Below are 26,446 nucleotides of genomic sequence, written 5' to 3' on the forward strand. Positions count from 1 at the left end.
GTGTAATAGTGGGCCTATTTCTTGGGAAGCGTTAGGGGAGAGGGAGGGAGGGAAGCAGGAAGGAAGGGAATAGGTGAGGGAGGGAAGCAGGGAGGGAGAGAAGGAGGGAAGAAAGAAGGGAGGGGAGGAGAGAAGGAAGGTCTGAGGGAAGGAGGAAGGGAAGGAAGGAGGAGGTGAGAAAAGAGGGGAGGAAGGAGGGAGGGAGGGAAGGAGAGAGAGTATGCAAGCAAGCACTGAATGCAGCCGAGTGTCCCACCTGAGAAAACTATCCTGTCTACAGGGTTAAGCAAATAGTACCAGTTCCAAAGTCGAAGTCCTGGAGAAAGAGGGCTTGAACAGAAAGAGAACAAATAACAGATAAGCTCACTCACAGGTGGGACTTAAGAAACAAAGCAAGGGATCATACAAGGTGAGGCCTCAATGGATGGTGGTCTATTATAGCAGATCCAGGGACCACAAAGGAGGATGGGAGGGGTGCAGAAGAGGGACTGAGAATCCAGTGCCCTATGGTCAGAGACAGTGATGGTTTAGTGGAGGGTGTATTGACAACTCTTTTGGGCAGATGTGAAACTGTTCCTCTGTGACCACAATAGCCCTGGAAATCAACATTTCCTCAATACAGTGTCATTGAGTGCAACCAGAAAACATAAAAGTTGATCCTAACTTACTATTGTAAAAAATAAACAAACGGGTCTTGAAGACAATCACCTCAGGCCCTCAGAGGCAGATGGAAGGAGAGCTGTGAAAGGGAACCAAGGGCTGAGATGCTGTGAGATCTAGAGGGTCCTCTTGGCATTTGGAATAAAGGGAACATCTGTGTGTTCAGTGGAGAGCCTAAGAGTGAGTCACTTAGGAGGCAGAGAATGAAGCAGAGAAGCCTGACCATTCAAAGCTACAGAAGAACGATTTGAGTGATGACAAGAGACGGAATCTTGAACGTGAGTCAAGAGTAAACATGCTTATCTTCCTCCCTCCTAGAGTCAGTTTAAATCCTTTTGAGGCTCAAGTTGTACTATAGGCACAGAGCCCAGGACCTAGAAGTTTTTCCAGATTTTATCAAATTGTTTGAGAGCTGAAAAATAAATACTTAGACTCTGGAAAAAAGAACTGCAAAGTGAAAGTAATAAACAGTTTAGGAGGAAATCTGCATGAATAACTTTAATTCTATATAGCAAAACGTTGTGTTTTCTCCTGTGAGACATAGCTATATTTTCCAGTGTTTGATATGACACGCGAGGAGACTCTCAGCAGAATGTCCAGGACTTGGGTAGCCTGTGAGTTGACACTTTTTCAACTGAATTGGCATGGTTCAGTCAGAGAAAGTCAAGAAATGTGTTTATACTCTTTTCATAAAACTAGGTAGATAAAGAATGGAAATCAAAAGTCCAAAGGGGAGGGGAGGGAGTTCTGTGAAGAAGGATGTCCAGGACAGTTGCACAGTATGGACTTGACCTGGGACTGGAAGATGCAGGGATATTATGTCTGGAGGTGGCTCAGTCTGGTTTCTAATTTTGGAAGTGCCCACACCAGGGTTTCTAATCCAGCAGGCAGGCTGGCAGCAAAGAGCTCTGAATAACAGAGAACTATCTGAAGACAGGTGGCCAGTCAGTGTTGTATAGGGATATGAATGTAGAATTGGCCACAGCTTGACAGCAGTGCTTGGTTTCTGAAGTGGAATATAGAAGAAGGAAAGAGAAGAATGAGCAGAATGCAGTCCTGTCTCACTCAACAGGACAGCAGTGGCAAATCAGTAAGGAACACTGAGGCACAAAGGCCTAAGGCTCTTGGGTTCACCTAGCAATTGACTGGCTGCAGGGTAGACCCCAGGAACACTGCAGGACTCACCCGGTAGCCCCCATAAAGACTTCTAGATTACTGGTCTGGGAGCTATCTTCCCTAGACAGAGATGTCATGAATTCTCATTAGGCATTAGTATTGATGTAGAATACAGGGATTGCCAGTGTATTAAGAGCCTCAAAATGTTTCAAACTTGACTAAAGCTAATGTTTATTTATTTATTTAGTTAGTTAGTTTTAATTTTATAGAGCAGAGAGAAATTAAGAGGAAAGGGGAGATTGAAAGGGAGAGAGAGAGATGTGCAGCACTGCAGCTCTGCCCCACTAGTGACACTCACCCCAGTAAGTGGGAACCAGGGCTTTAACCCAGCACCTTCTGTATGGAAATGTGTGCACTCAACCAGATGTGTCACTGCTCGACCCAAAAATGAATACTTAACTGAACTATAACAAGTAATAGTATGCCCACTAGTTAACCACAATTCAATTATTGCTGTTTACATGGTTAGAGAAGAAAAACAAAAATCATGTCTTCTACAATAGACCTGGTAGATTACCAAAAGGACCAACGTATTAAATGTGTGTATATTGAATTGGAAAGAAGAGCATTCCAAATACGAAGGGCTTCAACAAAGGGTGACGCAATTACCGCGCTCTCAGAATTCTGAGTGGTATTAAAACAACAACAACAACAACAACAACATTTTTTTAAAGATTTCTTCATTTATGAGAGAGAGAGAGAGCGAGTAAGAGAGAGATTGAGAGAGAGAGAGAGATGAGAGGGTCTGTTCTGGCACAAGATGGTGTCAGGGACTAAACCCAGAACATCTGAGGACCTAGGCATGCCATTTAGAAGTGATTTTTGAGAAATAAACACACTGGTTCTGTTTTGCTACAGGCATCACTGTGTCAGAGTTAAACATGATGCCAGAGTTCTGAAATCCTTTTTATCCCTATAAAAGAGAGAGAGAGAGAGAGATAAGTGTACTGCAAAAGTACTACAAAACTAAATTTCCACAAGCCAGGTAAATGCCATAGATTGATAAAGAAATGCAGACATGAGAAAATTAAATTACAAGTTAAGATTAATTCCAAGTTATAAAACAGGGGTAAGGGCCCAGAGGTGGCACATCTGGGTGAGTTTACACATTATCATGCACAAGGATCCTGGTTCAAGGTCCAGGTCCCCACCTGCAGTGGGGAAGCTTCATGAGTGATGAAATAATACTGCAGGTCTTTTTCTATCTCCCCCTCCCTTCTCAATTTCTTTATCTCTATCCAATTAATAAATAAAGAACTGAAAATAATAAAACAGGTTCTAGTATCTCTTTCTGATAAATGGCTTAATACCAATAATAGTGAAAATTAGTAGGGCTGGTGAAATAGCTCATTTGGTCAGTGTGCTACCTTGAAATGAACAAGACCAAGGTTCTAGCCCAACCCCCAGCATTCTGAGGAGGCTTCAGTGCTGTGGTCTCTTTCATATCCTCTCATTACCTGTCTCTCTAACTAAAAAGAACCAAACCAGACAAACACCAAATTGTTCTTTTCCATCTAAATTTGAAAAGTTAAACGTTATTTTAACTGTTTGGTCACAAGTATTAGCTTACTTGTATTAGAAGTAAGGTCTGAGTTTGGTTGCCTTGAAGAAAAATTAAGATTTGAGGAAACAATGACTAGAAATAGGTGGGAAAGCGAGTTCACTAGGAGAGAAGAGCTTGGTGAATCACATTTTTAAAAGGGAGAGGTATAATAAATAAAATGTCCAGGGAGCTCAGGATTCATGAGGATACATACTTGCTAATAAACATATATTATTATTTTATCTCTAAAAATAAGATAAAAATAGTTTCATGTATTGCTTGCTACCATATATTTTAGTGTTTGACAACTATAGTGGGGGCAGGGGAGATGGTGGCAGTGTGGAAGGCAATGGTAAGTTAATTATAAGTGCCCAACTGTGAAATGCGAGTGTCTGTGGTGTTTAATTTAGCAAAGAGGAATATGATGTCACAATCAGAGGGGTCCGGTGGTGGTGTGCACCCAGTTAATGGCACATAGGACTATGCACAAGGACTGGGATTTGAGCTCCTACTCCCCACCTGCACTAGGGACTCTTCACGAGTGGTGAAGCAGGTGGATAGGTGTCCCTATCTATATCTAGCTATCTAGCTATCTAGCTATCTAGCTAGCTACCTATCTCCCCCAACCCTCTTAAATTCTCGGTCCTATCTGATAAAATAAAAAATAAATAAAAGATGTCGCAGTCACTAAAATGGGGTGCTTAGTTGGCAGCTCTCCAGATTGAAAGGAGGTCTCGAAACTTGACATCAGGCTCAACCTGACGCTGTTGACTGGCTACGGGAGAAGGGCAAACGCTAGAAGAAGAGGAAGAAGTTGGCAGCTCAGTCTCTTAAAAGGTTTGGGGTCACAACATACCTGTGCTCATTAACCTCAGAGAATGATCTTAACTTATTGCCAACCTACTAATTAGGTAAGAAGAACTATCCAAGTCACCTGCATCTATTAAGGGGACTGAATCATTTTCTTTTCTTTTCTTTTAAAATATTTTATTTTAATGGGAAAGACAAGAGAGAAACACCAAAGCACTACTCAGTTCTGGTTTATAGTGATGCTGAGGTTAGAACCTGGAACCTCAGAGCTTCAGGCATACCAGTCTTTTTTTCATAACCAGTATCCTGTCTCCCCAACCCTGAATGATTTTCCATAGAAAAGCGATGTCTAAGGAGTTGAGTCATCATAAAGGTTAATTGTAAGCCTGACACACGATTGGTAGAAACTCACTCTACACTGGTGATAAAGCTGCTATCCATTTTTCCTTTTTCCTTTTTTTTTTTTTCTTGTGAAAAGGAGAGAAAGAGGGACCAGATCACTACTCTGTCTTATCATGGGGTGCAGGGTATCAAACCCAGGCCTCACACATGCAAAGCATGTGCTTCATTGCTAAGTCACTTGCCTGGCCCTAAAGTCACTTGAGATAGAATAAAACTGTTGTCTATTGTAAATAGTCTAGTTTTCAAACAATTAGCCAAGTATGTAAGAAATCAAATGAAAAAAGACTTTATCTTTAGGAAATAAATAAAATAGCAACAGATTAAATCTAAGCTTACTGACCACTAAACTACCCTTTACTTTGCAAAAGCCATCAGTTTCATTAGCACTATTTTACAATATTTAATCTATTTTACATTTACTCAATTTATTAACTATTACTTTACCAGTGGATAAAGTCACCAAATACTCAAAAGAAGGGTATACTATAATACAGCCAAGAGATCAAGACTAGGAAAAAAGACTGTAGGAGTACTTTGAAGAGCAATTTGATACATTAGTGGTGAGCGTTCATTAAGCTCTCCAAGTAGAGTCCAGTCTACAAAAAAGACTCACCAAGTTCCGCTCATATCCTAACTCCTTCCTAAATATCTCACTTGAGGGATTTATTTTAATTTGGTTACCATGTGTATTACATTTTATTTTATTAGTACCTAATGAGTGGCTGGAAAAGAGGACATGATACAGAGTTAAGAATTAAAATAGCTAAAAGGCCTCATCAGAAATTAAGTGTCATTCTCCCTGCTTCTGTCACACATTATCCACTTAATACAGACACACACCAAAGATAGCAGAGAATTTTTGTTCATGTCTGGACACAGTGAAATTTTGTCCTAATACTTCTCTCTAGTCACTAAATTATAAAGAGGTTAGAATGTTTTAAGAATAAATCACAGAAGTTTGTATTTAAATGGTGCCTGACAAAGTAAAATAATGCTTCTCCTCACTAGCAACCCTACTTTTCCTAGAAGGAAAATCACTGGGAAGTTAAAGAGTCCGACAGGTAAAAATCAAGTAGCTCACTTAGTGCATTTAGTTTGCCCTGTGACCCAGGCTCCAGCTGACCCGGGCTAACTGGAGAGCGCTTTGGTGCTGTGCTTTTTCCCCTCCTCCTCTTCTTCTTTTCTACTTTTGTCTCTAAGAGGGAGAAAAACAAAATTCCTAGCTATAGCCAGGAAGCTCAGGCAAAATCTATAAATCCTGGGCCTCTAGGAACCCTTTCTTTTTTCTTTTTCTCATTTTTAATGTGAGGAGGATGATGGTTTACAGAACAGCTGTTGATATGTACATAGGTACAATTTCTCATCTCCTATGGCAGGTCTCTATAAAGCACCCCCCACCACACACACACACACACACACACACACACACACACTCCCATTTACCATCTCTCATTCCTTCATCTTTTCCTCACCCAATCTTTGCTTTGGTGCAGTTCAAAATACCCAGACCAAGTTTCACCATTCTCCCTTTCTTTTTCCCTTGTTTCTTAAGTTCCACATATATCAAAAATATTCTTGGCAACTAGTTCATGCTTATCTCCTGAGATGCTGAAAAAGGTCCTGTACTTATTTTATTTTTTTAGCCTCTCCCCCCCACCACCCTCCTCTGCCCCTCTAAACTCCAGGAGGGACCCTCACCCCCAAGCCATCTCTTCAGGCCTTTGCATAGATGTGCAGCCCAAGTCTTGTTCCTGGCTTAAACCTGCTCTTCCCAAGGATCCTCTGCCATTCTCCTGCAAGCCCTCTCTTCCTAGGTTTGAACACCCCCAAATCTGAGGTTCACCTCCAACTGGAAAGCTTCCCTCTGATGCATGTTATGCCCTTGCCACTGGAGCCTGCAAACTGCTGTTGTTAGTCTTACAGGGCTCTGTGCTCCTGATATAAAGTTGTAGCTTTATACATGGGACTTTCTAGCCTCTCCAGTCCCGTGAAAATCATGTGCACAAACTTTTGCACCCACCTCTCAGGAGGTGTTTTTGGTGGGCTTTGCAGGCAAAGGAAACTTTCTTTTATTCGGGGTTGACTGTATACAGTCCAGTAGAGAAGTGGGTAAAAATATCTCATCTATGGTGATATAGGTGTGTGCAAATTTCCCAGCTTAGGGCGTATTCCATTATCATGCACCAGGACCCCAAGGTCATGGCTCACTTCCCCCAGCCCCCTTCCAGCCCTCCTGTGCCAGGCTGAAGCGGGGAGGGGAGTCCCAGCCAAGCGCGCTTCCCCCCGCGCCCTCGCCAGCGCCAGCGCCAGCGCCAGCCCGGCCTCAGAGCTCGCTGGGCGAGGCAGCCGGTGCCAGGCGGCGGCAGGAACGGCGACTTCCAAAACCCGGCGGCAGATCCGGCCGGGCCCGGAAGTGCCCGGAGCCAGAGGGAGGGTGGGACAGACCGGCGAGCCCGGCGCCGCCGCCGCCGCCGCCGCCGCCGCCGCCGCCGCCGCCGCCGCCGCCGCCGCCGCCGCCGCCGCCGCCGCCGCCGCCGCGCGCACGCGCCCTGGCGAACAGGGGCTGAGGCTGGAGTCCCAACTCGGAAGCCTGAGCCCGGACGGGCCCGGGGCGGGGAGGGGGGCCGCGCGAGGGCGGGAGCCCCTGGCGGCGGGTTTGTTTATCCCGAAGAAGAAGTTTAGGAGCGGGAGATAGGGAAAGGAGGGCGGGCCGGGGAGGAGGGATGCGGTTCGGAGGAGGCGGCCGCCACAGGGACTCCTCGCCCGCCATCACCTCCTCCGCCGCGGCCGCCGCAGCAGCCTTGGGCTCCGGGGGCCGCGGCCGCCGCCGCCACTTCGGCCGAAGAGGAGCCGCCGCCCGGGCTGCCCGCCGCCGCACGCGCGTCCGGGTAGGTGCCCCTCCCCCCCCTCCTCCCCCGGGGATCCCCCGGGACTCCCCCTCCCCCCGGGACACCCCCTCCCCGGGACGCTCCTCCTCCCGGAGCTCCCCCTCCCCCCGGAACTCCCCCTCCCCGGGACTCCTCCTCCCCCCGGGGCTCCCCCTCCCCCGCACCATCCCCCTCCCCCCGGGGCTCCCCCTCCCCCGCACCATCCCCCTCTCCGGACACCCCCTCCTCCTCCTCCAAGACAGCTCTTCGGCCCCTCCGAGGCCTCCTAGCCCTTCTCTGCACCCCCATCCCTGTTCGCCTGGGACCCTTGCTCCCTCTAAGTGCTTCCCCCATCCTCCCTGGCTGCCCCAAGCCCCTGCCCTCCTTTCTCTGGTCTCACTTTCCCAGGGGATCCCCCCATCACCCCTCTTCTTCCTCCACATGGACTGTCCAGCCTCTGCCTGCCTGCTTGCACCTTCCCCTCCCCTGCTTTGCTCCCTAAGCCTCGCCCCCTTTTTTCTCTAGCAGGCTCCCCCATCCCTCCTGCCTGCACACCTTCTCCCCTGCCCCTTCCTACCTGGTCTTACCCCCCCACCCCACCTACCTACCCACATTGAGAAACTGCGCCCCCAGCTCTCCCTGCCCACGTGCACACGGGACCCCCTTTTCGTGAAAATAGGCACTCAAAAGTCAGCAGGCGTGTTAGGGTGAATCCTTGGCCCCCAACACTCACACACACCTGGAATCCTCAGCCCATTTTAGGGTGAATCCTAGGCCCCCCCAAAACACACACTATGCATTCACAAAATCATCACCCATTTTAATCTCTCTCTCTCTCTCTCTCTCAGAACCACCACCCCAGTTGTCAGATCCTCCCCGTTTAGGTTCACCAGGGTGAGCCCAGCAGAGTAAGGCCAGGGTTCAAGTTTAGGTTCTACACCCACAACTCCTCCTCCTCTGGAGTCCCGGATTTGTGTGCACTGGGCACCACCGCAAGGGAAGGTGGTGGTAGGGGGTTTCCCTTTCAAAGAAATCACAATCCAGTAACCACCACCACCCCCATCTTAACTTTTGGCTTCTTTCTCTGTGAAGAGTATCATCAACTATCTTCTGGAGGTTTCTGATGCTTTGTGTATTTTAGAAGAATCAAGCACCTAGATTGTTCCACAGTAGTACTGGCCTTCCAAGTTTTTTGTTTTATTTTTTCCTCACAACTGTGTCTTGGAAACGTAAATAACAGAAGGCTCATATCTTGGAAAATTAACATAATAGGAAAGGTGGACTATTTTAAATTATCATCCTATTGAATATATATATACATATATATATATTTTTTTTTTTTTTGAGAGAGAGAGAGAGAGAGAGAAATGTTTCCTAGTGGTTAAGCACTCAAGCTAGGCGCTGAACTGCTGACCTGTCTCTCTCTAAGACTCCTGCCTTGCTGTCTAACAGCATTAGCCCTGGGCAAGTTATTTGACCTATTTCTGTCTCAGTTTTCTGATACCTCTTAACTGGGAATAGTTATCATACCTACAAAATGACGATGATGATTGTATAACTTAATGCAAGGATTACTGAAAGATAGTGCCTGGCACATGACATGTAGAGCAGACAGTGGCCTCTTACTTTGATTTTGCTCTTGGCAGTTAGTTCTGAGAGGGGAAGGTGGAGCTAGAAAGCTGCCCCTTTTTCCTTATGTTCATTTGCACCCTTTTTTTGATGAAGATATGATTCATATTTTTACTGTATAAATTAATTCCTCTCGTGTGAAAAATACAGAACTTATTAGCTCCTTGTTTTCAGATAAATCACCAGGCTGTAAGGACTGGCCCAATTTCATTCTGTCTGCAAGTTTCTAAGTTTTATTTCTATTTGGAAAATAAATGAGGGTGAAATATGTAACAGATTTACCAAGTAGAAAAGAAGAATCTTCTAGATAATCGTTTCAAATACTCAAAATTGATGTGATTCTTTAGACTCCTCTTTTATGTTGAATTGTTTGTTACTCAAGGTACAGCTCTGAGTACTTTTGGAAGACTGGTGGCTTTCCTCTCTTACCATAATGTTTATTCACAGGACTACACCTCAGTGTTTTTCAAATTTTACTCAAGTGTTTAAGATTCTGGCAGTTTTGCAGTATTTGTTTTTGTGCATTATTATTTGTTGAACAACTCACTTAAAAACATCCAAATATTGTTTATTGTGTTATAAATACTAATAAAATTGCAGTCATGATTTGCTGTCTTAATTGCACTTAAAAATATGCTCATATGCAGCTGTGAACAAATGTTTGCCTATGTGTAGCTTCACGTTTTTTGTGACACCCGTGGAATGGACACCTAGTTTTGGTTGACATTGTTTTTGCTTGTGGTGTCCCCTGACCTAGAGTAACCTTTGCTTCTTCCCCTGCATATGTAAATTTTACCTACCTTCCAGTTCTTACTGTATTCACACAGTTCCTGCCAACATAGGTTCTTTATTTCTTAACTTTTCTAGTCTGTATTCTGCACTTTTGGTTTTGAATACTACAGATGGGCCTGATATTAAAAAAAAAACAAAACTGAGTTCCCTTTTAAAGCTTATAGGAAATTTGAAGAGGTGGATGAAAACTGATAGCATTTAGTTTGTGTTAAAAGGACTATGCTTTGGTTTTAAAAATATTCATTCTTTCTAAAAATATGTAATGAGAACCTACTTTGTGTCAGGCATTGAAAATGGTTCCTCTCAACTAGAGTTCCACTGAATGTCAAACCCCTGTGCCATCATGCTTCCTGGGTTTGTAGTGAATTAGTTTCTTTCCTTTGTCTGTGCTCCTAAAATAGTTATAGCTGTGTTTCACCCTTACTAACTTGAAAGAAGGAACTGAGGAATTAGTCACTTAAATCTGTTTCAGTAGGACTTGATTGAGGAAAAAACCCATCACTAATACTCTATACTTTTAAATTTTATATTCTAGTGTAGCTCTGATCGATAATAAGCAAGTAAACAGATGAGATTCTGTGAGGGCAAAGATAATGATAATTGCTAACACTTTTAAAATACTTGGAAGCACTGTTTCAGAAGACTTATATACATCAACTTGTTGAGATAGTCCTTTGAAGAAAACTTTATTATTTTCATTTCACAAATGAGGAACTGGAGAGCTAGATTGCGTAACTTCCACACAGCTAACTAAGCAGTGGAGGCAGGCAACATGACTGTAGAGTCTACCTTTTGTTGTCTCTCAGGCCTTCCAGTTCCTTGTTGGTTACTTTAGACAGTTATTTAACTTTGTTAAAAAAAAACAAAACTTTGTATTTACAGTGACATTTCTGTATGTTTTTAAGTTGTTAAGGGAGTGGAGGATATTGACTCTTGTCAAGCATGTGGTATCATCTTATCCCAAGTTTTAATAATGACTAGATATTATAGGCATTTTGCATTTGGTGGTCTTGCCCAAGGTTTTGTTTGATTTATTTACTTATTAAAAGATTTCAACCAACTAATATGTGCTAGTCATAGCACTGTGCTCTGAGGACTCATATTACTAATGGGAAGAGAATTCCCATGTCTGTTGGGGGTGCTGAGAGCTAGTTCACCCAGTGGAGTCTTACTGTACCTGAGAACTTGGGTTTACGTCTCAGTGCCAGGGGAAGCTCCAGGGAACATTGCTGTGGTCCCTGTGTGGTGTCTCACCTCCTCTTTCTGTCTGAAATAAAAAGAACATTTTTGAAAGGTCAGCCTAGGAGCAGGGCCGACTACCCCTCCACCACCCACAATAATAGCCATAGATGTGGCCACTGCCACAATGAGAATTGTCATAGACAACAGAAGTTTGGTCAACTAATTTTATCAGATATCGATCACTTTCTGGAGAAAGTGATTTTTAGACTAAAACCTGCATATTGAACCAGAACCCCCATGATGCTGGTAATTTTAGCTTTAACTGAAAAGTCCTGTAGGGGCAAACTGTAGCATAAGAAGTTGGGCAATTCCGAATGAGAGGGAAGTAGATCACAGTGATCATTCACTGATTGTATTGTATACATTGTAAGCATTGTATACCCCCCCCCCACACACACACCAGGGTTATTTCTGAGCTTGGTGCCTACCCAACCAATATAGCACTTTCAGTATCTCTTTCTTTGTTTCTTTCTCTCTTTCTGTCTTTCTTTTTCCCTTTTATTTGATAGGACAGAGAGAAATTGAAAGGGGGGGGGGGTCTGGGAAGAGAGACCTGCAGCACTGCTTCACCTTTCTTAAAGCTTCACATCTGCAGGTGGGGACCAGGGGCTTGAACTGGGATCTTTGCTCATGGTAATGTGCACTCAGCCAGATGCACCACTGCCTGGCCACCTCTTTACTATTTACTATTATTGTTGTTGTTGTTGTTGTTTTCTAAGAGCATTGGCAAGTTACTGGAAAATGTTGAACTGTTGACTTAAGTTACGTAAACTTTTGCTTTAAAGATATACCCATGCTAACTCTAACCCCAACCCATGTTGGCTCTGTGGAAGACAGGTTGGAGAAGCTATGTTGCCTGCAGTGAGACCAGTTAGGCCAGTGCTTCTCAGCTTATCTTTGGTGAAGGAGTTGTTTTATTTTCTAATCTGTGTTGGTACTTCAATAACACTGTAAAATGGGTGTTGTGACAGTGTGAGATTGCTATAAAAAGCTCTAAATGCTTTCTCCCAGTTTCCGGATTTACCTTGTCTCAGACCAGTAACAATAGTTTATGATCCGACATTGTTCACAAAGTCACTGCATTTTGAGTTGAGTAAAGTCTAGTTATTAATATAGTCTAGGCAATAGGTGATGGGATTTTTATACCAGAGTAGCATGGATAAAATAGGTAGTGGTGGGGTTGGGGGGGGGGGGGTCCAGGCCCTGGAACATGATGGTGGAAGGGGCCTAGTGAGGGTTGAATTGTTTATGTGGAAATCTGAGAAATGTCACGTGCATAAACTATTGTATTTTACTGTTGACTCTAAACCATAAATCTCCTAATAAAGAAATTTAAAAGAGAGAGAGAGTATGCAGGAGTGTCAAAAAAATAGGTGGATTTGGCAAATATTTTATTTTGGAAATAAAATGAGTAAGATCTGGTAATGAATTATATGGGGGGTGGTGGTGTAAAGTCTTAGGAGAGAAGGCTGATTTCTGGTGTTAGTGGCTTTTATGCTTAAGAGAGGAAATAATTGTGGTAGAAACTGATTTTTGTTTTTTTATTTGTGGAAAGAGAGAAGTATTCATCATAGTTTAGTTGTGAATAGTCACTTTGCAACTTGTGTTTAAGGGGTTGGGTGGTGGCACACCTGGTTGAGCGCACATGTTACAATGCACAAGGACGGGTTCAAGCCTCTGGTCCCTACCTGCAGGGGGAAGGCTTTGTCAGTGGTGAAGCAGTGTTACAGGTATCTCTCTGTTTCTGTCACCCCCTTCCCTCTTGCTTTCTGGCTGTATCTGTTCAATAAATAATTTTTTTTTTTAAAGTAACTTCTGATTGAAATCTTGGTGTTAAACAGATGGGGTGGTGAGATGCTAAGTTTGTCTAAGAAGAAAGTATACAGAGAAGAAATGGAGTCATAGATCACTGTGAAGCTACAACATTTAAACAACAGGAAAAATGAAATAGAGTGAAGACAGATATAACCAGGAACTGGAGAGGAACTGAATACAGCACAATTAATTGGGTGTTTGAAAAAAGATGGAGTGATTGATAAGCTGTGTTGATGAAGCTGAGAAGTCAATTTAAGTTAGAAACTGAAAAGTACACATTGCATTTAAGAACATCAAGAAAAATACATATTTCTCAGTAGTCAGTTCATCCACAAATTATTTGATGAATTTTGCTTTAGTCTGCCAAAGCAACAATCCTAAATTTAGGACAAAATTAAATCAAATTGTATGAGCCAGATATTTCTTCCTGAGTTCAGACCCATGTTTCTCCTTTTCACCATATGGATGATCTTCTGTAAGTGTCTTAAGCTTTCTCTGACTCATTCCTTCAGAACATAGCCAAATGCAGTAATGTTGAAATACAGTTTATCAGGCCTTGGAATAGTAGATATTTAGAAATGTGATCAGATCCCAGTGACTGTGGACACGTGCTATTAAATATTGCTATAGTGTGATGTCACCATAGCTGTTTATTCAGTGTTGTCTTGTCAGCACCGAGATTATTTTCAGAGAAAAAATGAGACTTGCATGGAGTGTTTCTGATAGACAAACAAGCATAATGTAGTCAGTTGTAGGGGAGTTTAAAGGTACTGCAGATATTCTGAAGTTGTGTAAAAGTGAGACAGATTGGTGGCTAAGACCACATGGGGCAGATAGAGAAGTTGGCTTTGATAATGACAGTGTCCCCCCCCCACCCCATGTACCTTTTTTGTTTACTGTTTGGATTAATATTATTCAAGCTGTCACCAAACATGGAGAAATCTAAATATCTTAAAAATTGGGTCTGAGAAATAGTTCACCAAGTAGGACCTGTGCCTTGCCATGCATTTAGCTCAGGTTCAAGCCCTGGCACCACATATGTGTGCTATAGCACCACAAGAAGCTCTTACCCTCTTGTCAGTCTGAAAAAGATTGACTCAGTGGTGGTGAAATCACATAGGCTGAGATTGTGACCACACACACACTATATGTATGATTTTTTTATCAAGATTTATTCCTGAACAGGCCAGATGACTCACCTTGAAGGATGTCTGGCTGTGTGTGTGTGTGTGTGTGTGTGTGTGTGTCTTTGTGTGTGTGTGTGTCTGTCTGTCTGTCTGCCTGCCTGCCTGCCTGTCTCTCTCTGTCCATAGACAACTGCAGACAACTTGGGCCTTGGTGTAAGGATTGCTACTCTTACTACTAAAATTTAAGTATTGGTGGAACTTTGACATACTGTAAAAAGAGCAGCCCAATGATACCTTAAATGTTGTTTATGTAATTATTTAAAAGACTAGGACATTCTCTCATGGACCATGAATAGAAATAGTTCATTTGCAGGGATAACATTTTGAAGAATATTTGTCAGCAAGATCTTAACTAGCAAAACCAAACTCTTACAGAAATAGTGTATTAATGGCTGGGGGGCAACACCTTCGGCTAAGCACACATTTTACCACACTCAAGGACCCAGGTTCGAGTACCTGGTCCTCACTTACAGGGTGAAAGATTCACAAGTGGTGAAGCAGTGCTAAGGATCTCTCTGTCTCTGTCTGTCTCTCATCTTCCCTCTATTTCCCCCTTCTATCTCAGTTTTCTCTGTCTCTATCCAGTAACTGAATAAGTTAACACACCTGCGGGGGGTGGGGGGGCCTTACCAGTGGTGAAGCAGGTCTGCAGTTGTCTTTCTGTCTTCCTCTCCACCTTACCCTCCCTTATTTCAATTTCTCTTTCTCTATCCAAAAATCAATAAAATTTAAAAAATAATAAAAAGAGGAAGAAAATATTAAGAAAAATAAAATATTAAAAAATAGTTTATTAAATGGAAAGAGAAGGTATTTTAAATACAAAGTAGGCAAAGGCTCTAGAAGACACGTTTTAAAGCAGGTGTGTGTGTGTGTGTGTGTTTGTATGTGTGTGTGTCACTGAGACCTCAGACGTGTGATTTCCTTGCTCCATATGTCTTTGTTTTCACTCAGAGAGACAGAGATAGGGAAAAGAGACTGTAGCACCAGAGTTTCCTCAGGTGCTGTAGCACCTGCCTTGTGGTGCTGGGACTCAAATTTTGATCTGCATGAAAGTCAGAGCACACTCTACCCTTTGAGCTAGCTCTCCAGCCTCTAAATATAATTTAATATGTAACTTTATCTGTTGATTTCTGATTACATTCAAAGTGTTTTTTTAAGTGTTAAAATGTTTCCTCCATTGGTCTTAGAGAACTGACTTAAGTTGTATTTTGCAGTTATCTTGACTTATTCTTTATCTTATCAACTTTGTTTTCTCACTTGTATTTTTATGGTTTGCCGCCTAAGTCTTTTTTTTTTCAAATATTTTATTTATTTTATTTTTTGAGAGAGATGAAAAGAAAGACAAGCACCAGAGCACTGCTCAACTCTGGCTTATGATGGTGCAGGAGATTGAACCTGGGGACTTTAGAGCCTCAGGCATGACAGTCTCTTTGCATAACTATTATGCTATCAACCCCCACCCTAAGTCTCCTTTTCTTTCTCCTTTGCTCTGTCTCTCTCCTCTTTCTCTAACATTTTTTTTTATTTCTTTATTGGGGAATTAATGTTTTACATTCAACAGTAAGTACAATAGTTTGTACATGCATAACATTCCCCAGTTTCCCACATAACAATACAACCCCCACTAGGTCCTCTATCATCCTTTTGGACCTGTATTCTCCCCACCCACCCACCCCAGAGTCTTTTACTTTGGTGTGATACGTCAATTCCTTTTCAGGTTCTACTTGTGTTTTCTTTTCTGATCTTGTTTTTCAACTTCTGAGAGTGAGATCATTCCATATTCATCCTTCTGTTTCTGACTTATTTCACTTAACATGAATTTTTCAAGGTCCATCCAAAATGGGCTGAAAACGGTGAAGTCACCATTTTTTACAGCTGAGTAGTATTCCATTGTGTATATATACCACAACTTGCTCAGCCACTCATCTGTTGTTGGACACTTGGGTTGCTTCCAGGTTTTGGCTATTACAAATTGTGCTGCCAAAAACATATGTGTACACAGATCTTTTTGGATGGATGTGTTGGGTTCCTTAGGATATATCCCCAGGAGAGGAATTGCAGGGTCATAGGGTACGTCCATTTCTAGCCTTCTGAGAGTTCTCCAGAATATTCTTCACAGAGGTTGGACCAATTGACATTCCCACCAGCAGTGTAGGAGGGTTCCTTTGACCCCACACCCTCTCCAGCATTTGCTGCTGTTAACTTTTCTGATGTATGACATTCTCACAGGAGTGAAGAGGTATCTTATTGTTGTCTTCATTTGCATTTCTCTGAAAATCAGAGACTTGGAGCATTTTTTCATGTGTTTCTCAGCCTTTTGTATCCTTCAGTGGTGAATATTCTGTCCAAGTCCTCCCCCTATTTTTTGATGGGGTTATTTGTTGTCTTGTTGTTGAGTTTGGCAAGCTCTTTATATATGTTGGTTATTAAACTCTTATGTGATGTATGGCATGTAAAGATCTTCTCCCATTCTGTGAGGGGTCTCTTGGTTTGGTTAGTGGTTTCTTTTGCTGTACAGAAGTTTTTTAATTTGATGTAGTCCCATAGGTTTATACTTGCCTTAGTCTTCTTTGTAATTGGATTCCTTTCATTGAAAATGTCTTTAAAATGTATGCGGAAAAGAGTTCTGACAATATTTTCCTCTAAGTATCTGATGGTTTGTGGTCTAACATCCAAGTCCTTGATCCACTTGGAATTTACTTTTGTATTTGGTGAAATACAGTGGTTCAGTTTTATTCTTCTGCATGTTTCAACCCATTGTTTCCAACACCATTTGTTGAAGAGACTCTGCTTTCCCCATTTAATAGTCTGGGCACCTTTGTCAAAGATTAGATGTCCATAGATGTGGGAGCTTACTTAAAGGTTCTCAAGTCTATTCCACTGGTCAGTGTGTCTATTCATGTTCGAGTACCAAGCAGTTTTGATGACAATGGCCCTATAATATAGTTTGAAATCTGGGAGTGTGATGCCTCCGGTTCTGTTCTTTTTTCTCAAGATTGTTTTGGCAATTCTATATCTTTTCTGGTTCCAGATAAACATTTGTAGCATTTGTTCTATTCTCCTAAAAAATGTGCTTGGGATCTTGATGGGGATAGCATTAAATTTGTAGATGGCTCTGGGAAGTATATTCATTTTGATGATGTTAATTCTTCCAACCCATGAACATGGAATATCTTTCCACTTCTTTGTGTCTTTTTCAATTTCTTTGAGTAGTGGCTCATAATTTTCAGTATACAAGTCTTTCACTTCTTTGGTTAGATTTACTCCTAGATATTTTATTGTTGTTGTTGCTATAGTAAAAGGAATTGATTTCTGGATTTCAGTTTCTTCTAGCTTAGAGTTTGCATAGAGGAATGCCACTGACTTTTGAATGTTAATTTTGTAGCCTGATACCTTGCTGTATTGCCTGATGATTTCCAAAAGCTTCTTGCTGGATTCCTTAGGTTTTTCCATGTATACTATCATGTCATCTGCAAATAAGGAGAGTTTGACTTCTTTTCTTCCAATCTGTATCCCTTTAATTCCTTGTTCCTGCCTGATTGCTATGGCAAGAGCTTCCAACACTATGTTGAATAGTAATGGTGATAGTGGGCAGCCCTGTCTAGTACCTGATCTGAGTGGAAATGCTTCCAGTTTTTCACCATTGAGTATGATGTCGGCTATAGGTTTGCTATACATAGACTCCACTATCTTCAGGAATTTTCCATCTATTCCCATTTTTTGTAGTGTTTTGATCATAAAGGGATGTTGTATTTTGTCAAAGGCTTTCTCTGCATCTATTGATATGACCATGTGGTTTTTGGTCTTGCTTTTGTTGATGTGGTGGATCACATTGATTGATTTACGTATATTAAACCAACCTTGCATGCCTGGGATAAACCCCACTTGGTCATGATGAACAATCTTTTTGATATACTGCTGTATCTGGTTGGCTAGAATTTTGTTCAATATTTTCGCATCTATGTTCATCAGAGATATTAGTTGTAGTTTTCTTTTTTGGTTGTGTCCCTGTCTGCTTTTGGTATCAGGGTGATGTTGGCTTCATAGAAGCTGGCAGGGAGTATTCCAGTGTCTTCAATCTTCTAGAAGACTTTCAAAAGTAGAGGTATTCTTCTTTGATGGTTTTGTAGAATTCATTTGTAAAACCATCTGGTCCAGGAATTTTATTTTTTGGAAGATTTTTGATAACTGTTTCAATTTCATTAGCTGTGATGGACCTGTTCATGTCATCTACTTCCTCTTTACTTAGTTTTGGAAGTTGGTAGGTATCTAGGAAATCATCTATTTCTTCCAGGTTCTTTAGCTAGGTGGCATATAGTTGTTCATAGAAGCCTCTCACGATATGTTGAATTTCTGCAGTGTCTGTTGTTATAACTCCTTTTTCATTTAGTGTCCGATTTATTTGGGTCTTCTCCCTTTTTTGTTTTGTGAGTCTGGCTAGAGGTTTGTCAATTTTGTTCACTCTTTCGAAGAACCAACATTTACTTTCGTTGATCTTTTGTATGGTTTTCTTATTCTCAATGTTATTTATTTCCACCCTAACTTTAGTGATTTCCGTCCTTCTGGATGCTTTAGGGTTCCTTTGTTCTTCTTCTTCTAGGTTTTTAAGATGCGCAATCAAGCTGTTTATTTGTGCTTTTTCTTGTTTCCTAATGTGTGCTTGTATAGTTATGAACTTCCCTCTTAATACTGCCTTAGCTGTGTCCCAAATATTTTGATAGCTTGTGTCTTCATTTTCATTGAAGTCTAGAAACATTTTGATTTCTTCCTTGATTTCCTCTTTGACCCAGAGGTTGTTAAGAAGTGTACTGTTGATCCCGGTTGGAACCCTGGCTCCCCACCTGCAGGGGAGTCGCTTCACAGGCGGTGAAGCAGGTCTGCAGGTGTCTATCTTTCTCTCCTCCTCTCTGTCTTCCCCTCCTCTCTCCATTTCTCTCTGTCCTATCCAACAATGACAACAACAATAATAACTACAACAATAAAACAAGGGCAACAAAAGGGAATAAATAAATAAAATAAATATTTAAAAAAAAAAAGAAGTGTACTGTTGAGCTTCCACATTTTGGGACTATGACTAATCTTTTCTTGATTGTTAAGTGTTAGTTTAATTCCACTGTGGTCTGGGAAGATGCTTGGGATGATTTCAATGCTCTTGAATTTTCTGATGCTGTTTTTGTGGCCTAACATATGGTCTATCCTTGAGAATGACCCATGTGGATTTGAGTAAAATGTGTATTCCAGTTTCTTGGGATGAATCACTCTGAAAATGTCCAATAGTTCTAGTTTATCTATCTCTTCATTTAGCTCCCTTATGTCTTTATTGATTTTCTGCCTGGATGATCTGTCAAGTTGAGAGAGTGGGGTGTTGGAGTCCCCTACTATGACTGTGTTGCTGTTAATATATTGCTGTAGCTCTTTCAGTAGACGTTTGATGTATTTAGATGGCTTCTCATTGGGTGCATAGATGTTAATAAATGTTAAGTCCTCTTGATTGATTGATCCGCTGAGCATTAAGTAGTGTCCATTCCTATCTTTTTTAATCTTATCTATTTTAAAGTCTGTCATGTCAGATATGAGAATAGCTGTTCCTGCCCTTTTTTGTGGGCCATTGGTATGTATGATAGTTTTCCATCCTTTCACTTTAAGTCTGTGTTTGTCTTGTTGAGTTAGGTGGGTTTCCTATAGACTGCATATTGTTGGGTTGTATTTTCTGATCCATCTTCCTACTCTGTGTCTTTTAATAGGTGAATTCAGGCCATTGACATTTATTGATATCAAAGACTGAAGATATTTTAACGCCATTCTTGTAGAGTTTTAGAGTGTTCTGATATATGTCCTATTTATGATGGTCTGACTGTTTATAGAAGACCTTTCAGAACTTCTTTCAGGGCAGGCTTGGTGATAGCTGATTCCTTCAACTGTTGCTTGTCTAAGAAGGTTTTGATGCCTCCATCTAGTCTGAATGACAGTCTAGCAGGATACAGTATTCTTGGTTGAAAGCCTTTCTCATTGAGCACCTGATAAATATCTTGCCATTCTCTTCTGGCCTGTAGTGTTTGTGTGGAAAAGTCTGCTGCTAATCTTATGGGTTTTCCTCTGTGACTCTTTGTTTTTCTCTTGCAGCCTTCAGGATCCTTTCTTTATCCTTATTCCTTTCTATTCTAAATATGATGTGTCTTGGTGTCTTTAAGTCTGGGTTAATTCTGTTTGGGACCCTCTGGGCTTCTTGAATCTTTATGTCTTTGATGTTGTCTAGACTAGAGAAGTTCTCAGCTATTATGGCCTGAAGAATGCTTTCTTCCCCTCCCTCTCTTTCTTCCTCTGATAAGCCAATAATGCATATATTGTTTCTTTTGAAGTCATCCCATAGGTCTCTGTTGTTGTTTTCAGCCTCTCAATCTCTTTTTGAGATCTCTTACTTCATTTTTAGTTGTCTCTAATTCATCCTCAATCTTGTGAAGAGCCTCATTGATTCTGTTCTCTCTGCCCTCTACTGTTTTCTGAAATTCGTCTATTTTGTTGCCCTATTCTGATACTGTTTTAGCTTGTTCAGCTAGTTGCGTTCTTAGCTCAGCGATTTCAGCTTTCAGCTCTCTAATAACCATGAGATAATTAGTATTTTCTTCCATAGTCTCATCTGTTGTTCCTGTATTTCTGATTACAATTTTTTCAAATCCTTTACTCACTCCTGTCATTATTTCCTTAGCTAGTGTTTGGATGTTGAACTCGTTATTTTGTGCTTCACCCTCTGGGGAACTTTTACCTGGACTCTTGTCCTGGTTCGTTTCTCCAATATTTCTTCTTATTGTTTTAACCATTTTATATATTATGTTATGAGTTCCTGCTCTCAGTACTTTTCAAATTACTGATCACTATTGCCTGGATTGACTTGTGTCTAAGTAAGTTAATTAAAGGGTTCACAGTGGTGGAAGTTAACAGTTGTTTCACTAGTATTTTAATTCCTAAGTTGGAGCTCAGTGGTTTAAAAACCCCTTTTTTTTTTCTTCCCTGTAGGCTATGGGACCCTGAGGGCTTTTATCCTATCAATAGGCTTCTTAGCTTAATCACTGACTCCTGAGCAAGAGATAAAGCAGGGTGTGGCAGAGATAATCCAGTGGTTATGCAAAGAGACTTTGACAGCCCCACAGCTATGCCACCGAGGTATAGGTCTTCTCCTGAGTTTCCTGGTTAGATCTCTGTCCCCTGGTGTCCCTCCCTATTGCTGCTCCAGATTCTGAGGGCAATAGCAGTGGAGACTCAGTTGCACTTGGTGAGTCTCTGGGGAGTCCTCTCCTCCCTTCAGCTGTCCCCTTGTTGGTGGAGCAGAGTGGAGGTGGTGTCTCAACTGATAAATTGCTGGACTGTTAGCAGTCACTTAATCTCTCCCTATGCTCCTCTCTGTCACCAGCCACAGGTATTTGTACTCACCGGTGATTTAGTGGGTTCCTGTCCTGTCTTGTTATGGTCCCGGGTGGTCTCCTTTGGTATTCCTAGTTTTGCCTAAGTCCTTTGTCAGTGAAATTTTCTCCTAATTATCAATGAATCCATTTTTTCCCCTTAGAATATTTAAATAACCAGGTTTGAACCCAGACCTGAGATATTAACTACATTGAAAAGACACCATCCAGGCTAGGAAGACAGCATAATGATTATGCAAATGACTTTCATGGTGGAGGCTCCAAAGTTCCAAGTTCAATCCCCAGCACCACCTTAAGCCAGAGCTGAGCAGAGTTCTGGGGAGTGTGTATATGGTGTCTCTGCATCTCTCAATCTCTCTCATTAAAATAAACAAAATAAAAATTTTAAAATACTATCATTACCTGGAACTTCTTCATATACTATTTTTATTTGAAAGGAAGAATTCTTATCCTCTTTTTTAAAAAGGGATTTTTTATTTATTCATGAGAGAAAATCCAAACATCACACTGTCATGTGCAGTGCCAGGAATAGAATTCAGGATTCCATGGTTATAAATCCAATCCATAGCCACTGTGCTACGTCTACCCTTTGTATTATTATTTAATTTTAATGACTGAATTGATAATGGGTTAAAAGATCATGGTTTTCTAGCGGTATAGTTTTACTGCATGCTCATCACCTTTGTAAAGTACTTGGGGCCTGGGTGGTTGCTCACCCAACAGAGGACACACTGCTATTTGCAAGGAAATGGGTTCAGACCCCATCCCCATCCCCATCCCCACCTGTGGGGCGTGAGGGGTAGGGTCAGGATTCATAAGCAGTGAAACAGTACTGCTTTCTTCCTCCCCAGCCCATCCCAATTCCTGTCTTGTCTAATAGAAAGAAAAGGAAGGATTAAGGAGATCAGTGGATTCCTTGTGCAGGGACAGTGGGGAAGGGGTGAGACTCTGGGGCGGGGGGTGGGGGAGGAAAGGAAAGAAGAAATAAAATGTCAGGTCCATGAAGGATGATAAATGACATAGTGGGGGTTGTATTGTTAAATGGGAAACTGGGGAATGTTATGCATGTACAAACTATTGTATTTACTGTTGAATGTAAAACATTAATTCCCCAATAAAGAAATAAATTTAAAACAAAACAAAATGTCCATTGGGGATCTGCAGATTCTTTGTACAGGCACCGAGCACGAGCAATAACCCTGGTGGGAGTAATAAAAAAACGAAAAGACTTGTACCAGACCCTGGGTCAAGTACACTTATTTTAATCTCATTCACTTTTTATCATACCTGTATAAGACACATATTATTACATTTTTATAATAATATGTTTTGAGCATACCTACTATCCTATTTTAGTTGTACCACTACTTTTTGCACATCAAAGAGAGCACCATCAGTCAGTTTCAGAAATGAGGGGAGTGGGGGACATTTTAGAATCAAACAAATGTGCTGCCTCCTTAAATGGTTGGTTATCCAATAAGGTCCTCAATACTGTCTTCCAACATCAAGTAGCCTCAAGGTAAATTGAGTTCTGCCTTACTTGAGAGTTTTTAGGCACCACAGCATAAGGAGTAAGAGATTAGATCCAGTCTGCTCCTTATTAGCTTTTTGACTTGAGGTTAAATTATTTAATCTCTATCCTTCAGTGGTCTCCTCCGTTAATTTACAGTATATACTTCATAAGAGTGTTATAAGAATGAAGCGAATTATATTGATATTTAGATCATTGCTCGCCACATAATTTAGTGCTTGTATAAAATTTAGTTAATTGGTGATACCACTTCTAGTCAAAGATGGTAGGTGACGATCTAACTAAAAGGGCAAAAAGACCTTAATCAAACAATTGGTTGAAATTTTGAGCACACAACAAAGATAAGTTATTTTTGATCCATCTCTTTACATAAGCAACTGATGTTTTTGCTACCCAGGTTGCAGTTCCTATTCGAGAAAGCTAACACTGTGCAGTCTCAGCTGAAGCCTGCTTTCCTTTCATCTCTGTTGTGATATATTTAGCCTGAATATTAATGTGCTGTGATGGATGCCCTGAAAATAACCTGTTAGCAACTTCTACCTGTCAGCCTCATAAAGAATTCATTCAGAAATATCTTAGAAGGGTTTCAATACTAAAGAACTAAGTTTTAATTTTAACTTTAGTTAAGACTTTCTACTTCTTGGGGCTGGTTGGTGGCACACCTGGTTGAGTGCACATGTTACAGTGCACAAGGACCCAGGTTCGAGCCTCTCACCCTCACCTGCAGGGGGAAAGCTTTGTGAGTGGTAAAGCAGGGCTGCAGGTGTCTCCATGTCTTTCTTCCTCTCTATCTCTCTCCTTTCCCTCTGGATTTCTGACTATCCAATAAATAAATAAAGGTAATAAAAAAGCAAATAAAGTATTAAAAAATAATTAGAAAAACCATTCCACTTCTGTATTGTGAAATATTTGGGTGCAAAGTGATTCCAAAGCAATTTTTAATGGTTTTATATGTACGTGATAATGTTGTTTTTACTCTGAGATTAAAACTCTTGTCATGTGCCCTGATAGCAAAAGTAGGTTAGACCTACCTTTGAGGATCTTGACTTTTCTCTCATTCTGCTTTTGCCATTTCATTTTGTTTATTGTCTTTTGAAATAGTTCTTGACAAACTGTTACAATATCAGGTTCTCTTTTTACAGTGATGAACGTGACATAGCCTTTGACCCTGAACTGCTAATACTCCCTTTTTGTATAGATTTCCCAAAGAGGTTCTACCAGTTTAGACTCTCATTAGTAGTGAATAGAGAGATCAATTTGTCCTCTATACAATGATGCTGTTTTCATGTATTTAGCCATTTTAGCTCATACCACATGGAACTGCACTATGGATAGGGTCCTTTTCAAAATAGGTCTGATTCCTTTTCCCCACTCATGCCTGCAAAGCCCCTCCCCCCATATGTCATGGGGAGATGTGCTTCTTTTTATAGAACCCATCAGATGTTTCTACTCACCTTATCAGTTGGTAAAATGTAAAAACAAGTATAAATATAATTTAAGAAAAATGAGATCCTCATAAAATGACAGTCACACTGTGTAGTTTACTGACTAACAAAGGGGACATTCATGCCTAACTATTGGTAAACAGAAGAAAAGTCTTGAGATTTTTTTCATGCTGGTGGAAAGTCATGCAGGCTCTTTTATTGAATTAGTCTGCAGCATTGGCCGAAAGCTCTGTTTACATATTGCATGAGTGCAATACACATACATGATTCTCTAGTCAGATTGTAGCTTGTGTTCTGTGTCTTCGCTACTGTCTACATAGTAGAGCTTGCTCAGATTTCAGAACTTTAAAGCTGAGAAATTGGACTGTATACCCATTGCATGCTGTATGTTGCTTCACAGTTAATTCCTTTACTTTGTCATTTCTTTTAAATACTGTATTTTGATTTACTTTCTGTTGGATAGAGACAGAGAGAAACTGAGAGGGGAGAAGAGATAAGGAGGGAAAGAAACAGACACCTACACCCCTGCTTCACCACTTATGAAGCTCTTCCCCCTGCAGGTCGGGACCGAGGCCTTGAACCTGGGTCATTGCACACTGTAATGCACCATCTGGCCCCAGCATTGTTGCTAATGTACTTTTCATTATCAAATTGTATAAAAATAAAATTCCTGCCTGCTTATCCTTTTCATTGTTAGGAAGGTGGCTTGTGTTAGATACACAATCAGGGAAGCACCCGCTCTGTGCCTTTGGGGAGTTATGGGAAGCTGTTGATTTGGTCTCTTAAAACCTATGAAGTCATAGCTGCAGAGAAGCGCATAGCTGTTCTTCTTTCTAATCCACTTATCTTACAGCTATTGTGTCATATTTTACTTTGATTCTTAATATTGTTCCTGGATAGAGCAGTGATTTGCTAATACCATTACTGTACATATTCATAAGTATTTGCTGATTATTGCTTGATTTCTCTTTCTTTATCCAGAATACATAAAAATTAAAAATAAATGTGTGGTCTGGGAGGTGGTACAGTAGATAAAGCATTGGCTTCTCAAGCATGAGGTCCTGAGTTCAGTCCCCGGCAGCACATATACTAGGGTGATATCTGGTTCTTTCTCTCTCCACCTATCTTTTTCATTAATAAATACATTCTTTATTTAAAAAATAATAAAATGAAAAGGAAAAACTATAACATAAAACTGAGGGGGAAATGAACAGATCATTCAAGGGCTACAGAAGAGTAAATTTAAGGCTACTGTGTAGACCAGAAGGCGAGGAGAGACAACAGTAAACAGAGTACCCAGGGTCTTGTGCACGCTTAATACTGTGGAAATGGCCTCCCCAGGTCTGTCTTTCATACTTTATCTTAAAGGTTTATTTAGTTTCTAAGAAGAGGGAGAGAGAACCAGAACATCACACCAGTATGTGTGTTACTCCCAGTCACTGAGCAAGTTTTTTCTTTTTTTTTTTTTTTTTAATATTTATTTATTTATTCCCTTTTCTTGCCCTTGTCGTTTTATTGCTATAGTTACTGTTGTTATTGATGTCGTCATTGGATAGGACAGAGAGAAATGGAGAGAGGAGGGGCAGACGGGAGAGAAATATAGGCACCTGCAGACCTGCTTTACCGCTTGTGAATTGACTCCCCCTGTAGGTGGGGAGCCCAGGGCTTGAACTGGGATCTTTATGCAGGTCCTTGCGCTTTGCACCATTTGCCCTTAATGCACCGTGCTACCGCCTGACTCCCTGAGCATGTTTTTTCTACCTTTGTTACCACCTCCCAGATTATTCATTCTTTATTTTAGGAGAAAGAAGAAGACAGAAACAGATATTCTGAGAAGAAAGCAAGGCAGACACGCCAGAACACCTCCACCCACCCTGCTCCAGGCACAGTCTGTGATGCCTCCATGCCGTGTGGCTTAATCCCAGGTCC

The 26,446-nt window shown here is 41.2% G+C and overlaps 1 protein-coding gene across 2 annotated transcripts in view; it reads left to right on the top strand.

Annotated features, from left to right (window-relative positions):
• Positions 1 to 7,428: 7,428 nt before the first annotated feature.
• SPOPL (speckle type BTB/POZ protein like) overlaps positions 7,429 to 26,446 on the top strand; it is a 47,233-nt gene continuing 28,215 nt past the window's right edge. For both annotated transcript variants that reach the window (XM_060178051.1, XM_060178052.1), the window contains exon 1: positions 7,429 to 7,479. The gene's annotated coding sequence lies outside the window, so the exon portion shown is untranslated. The remainder of the gene's footprint in view (positions 7,480 to 26,446) is intronic.

Source organism: Erinaceus europaeus, chromosome 18, assembly GCF_950295315.1.
Source record: "Erinaceus europaeus chromosome 18, mEriEur2.1, whole genome shotgun sequence".
Classification (NCBI taxonomy): domain Eukaryota; kingdom Metazoa; phylum Chordata; class Mammalia; order Eulipotyphla; family Erinaceidae; genus Erinaceus; species Erinaceus europaeus.